Genomic DNA, 2,332 nt, shown 5'->3' on the forward strand with positions numbered 1-2,332 from the left:
TAGCTTGTACCTCAAAGATCCCTAGTTTCTCCATTACAGAGAGTGGCATGAGGTTTATTCCTGACCCCAGGTCACACAGAGCCTTCTTAAAGGTCATGGTGCCTATGGTACAGGGTATTAAGAATTTTTCGGGATCCGGTTTCTTCGGAGGTAATTTCTGTTGAACCAAGGTATTCAGTTCATTGATGAGCAATGGAGGTTCATCCTCCCAAGTCTCATTACCAATTAACTTTGCATTCAGCTTCATGATTGCTCCTAGATACTGAGCAACTTGCTCTTCAAGAATATCTTCATCTTCTTCAAAGGAAAAATACTCATCAGAGCTCATGGATGGCAACAGTAAGTTCAGTGGAATCTCTATGGTCTCTATATGAGCCTTAGATTCCTTTGGTTCCTTAATAGGGAACTCTTTATTGGTCAGTAGACGTCCAGCAAGGTCTTCCTCACTGGAATTCACTACCTCTTCCTCTTCTCCAAGTTCGGCCATGTTGGTTGTATTGATGGCCTTGCACTCTCTCTTTGGATTCTCTTCTGTATTGCTTGGGAGAGTACTAGGAGGAAGTTCAGTAACTCTTTTACTCAGTTGACCCATTTGTGCCTCTAAATTTCTGATGAAGGACCTTGTTTCAGTCATGAAACTGAGAGTGGTCTTAGATAGATCAGAGACTATGGTTGCTAAGTCAGAGAGGTTCTGCTTAGAATTTTCTGTCTGTTGCTCAGAAGATGATGGAAAAGGCTTGCTATTGCGAAACCTATTTCTCCCACCATTATTATTATTGAAGCCTTGTTGAGGCTTTTATTGATCCTTCCATGAGAAATTAGGATGATTCCTCCATGAAGGATTATAGGTGTTTCCATAGGATTCTCCCATGTAATTCACCTCTTCCATTGCAGGATTCTCAGGGTCATAAGCTTCTTCTTCAGAGGAGGCTTCTTTAGTACTGCCGGATGTAGCTTGCATTCCAGTCAGATTCTGAGAAATCATATTGACTTGCTGAGTCAATATTTTATTCTGAGCCAATATGACATTCAGAGTATCAATCTCAAGAACTCCTTTCTTTTGAGTTATCCCATTATTTACAGGATTTCTTTCAGAAGTATACATGAAGTGGTTATTTGCAACCATCTCAATGAGTTCCTGGGCTTCTGCAGGCATTTTTTTCAGATGAAGAGATCCACCAGGTGAGTGGTCCAATGACATCTTGGACAATTCAGACAGACCATTATAGAATATACATAAGATGCTCCATTCTGAAAGCATGTCAAAAGGACACCTTCTGATCAATTGCTTGTATCTTTCCCAAGCTTCATAGAGGGATTCACCTTCCTTCTGTCTGAAGGTTTGGACTTCCACTCTAAGCTTACTCAACTTTTGAGGTGGAAAGAATTTGGCCAAGAAAGCATTGACCAACTTTTCCTAAGAGTTCAGGCTTTCTTTAGGTTGTGAGTCCAACCATATCCTAGCTCTGTCTCTTACAGCAAAGGGAAAAAGGATAAGTCTGTAAACCTCAGGATTAACCCCATTGGTCTTAACAGTGTTACAGATTTGCAAGAATTTAGCTAAGAACTGATGAGGATCTTCCAATGGAAGTCCATAAAACTGACAATTTTGCTGCATTAGAGAAACTAATTGAGGCTTAAGCTCAAAGTTGTTTGCTCCAATTGCAGGAATTGAGATGCTTCTTCCATAGAAGTCGAAAGTTGGTGCAGTAAAGTCACCAAGCACCTTCCTTGCATCTCCACCATTCTTGTTATTTTCGGATGCCATGACTTCTTCTTTTTCAAAAATTTCTGTTAGGTCCTCTTCAGAGTGTTGTGTTTTAGCTTCTCTTAACTTCCTTTTCAGAGTCCTTTCAAGTTCAGGATCAGCTTCAACAAGAGAACAGCAAAGAAGAGGAATCCTCTATGTCACAGTATAGAGATTCTTTTATGTGAGTAGAAGAATAGAAGAATAGAATGAAGAAGGGAGAAGAAGAATTCGAACACAGAGAGAGGGAGAGGGTTCGAATTTTTAAGAAGAGAAGTGTTAGTAAATAATTAAAATATTTTTGTTTTTATTTTAGTTATTAGTTATAATTCGAAGTTTAAGAAGAGAAATAAAATTAAATTAAAATTTAAAATAATTAGTTAATTAAAAAGAATTTTAAAAAAATTGTTAGTGGTTTTTGAAAATTAGAAAGAGAAAAGTAGTTAGGTGGTTTTGAAAAAGATAAGAAATAGTAAACATTTTAAAATTAAAACAAACAAGTCAAGTGGTTAATTGAAAAAGATTTGAAAATAAATTTTGAAAAGATAAGAAGTTAGAAAAAGATTTTGAAATTAAGTTTTGAAA

General features: G+C 37.1%; 1 non-coding gene across 1 annotated transcript; it reads left to right on the top strand.

The window, feature by feature from the left end:
- The first annotated feature begins 1,255 nt into the window (after nt 1-1,255).
- Nucleotides 1,256-1,363, top strand: LOC112752731 (small nucleolar RNA R71). The gene has a single exon (XR_003177152.1). It is a non-coding gene; the product is annotated as a small nucleolar RNA R71 (small nucleolar RNA).
- Nucleotides 1,364-2,332: the final 969 nt, after the last annotated feature.

Source organism: Arachis hypogaea, chromosome 15, assembly GCF_003086295.3.
Source record: "Arachis hypogaea cultivar Tifrunner chromosome 15, arahy.Tifrunner.gnm2.J5K5, whole genome shotgun sequence".
NCBI classification, from domain to species: domain Eukaryota; kingdom Viridiplantae; phylum Streptophyta; class Magnoliopsida; order Fabales; family Fabaceae; genus Arachis; species Arachis hypogaea.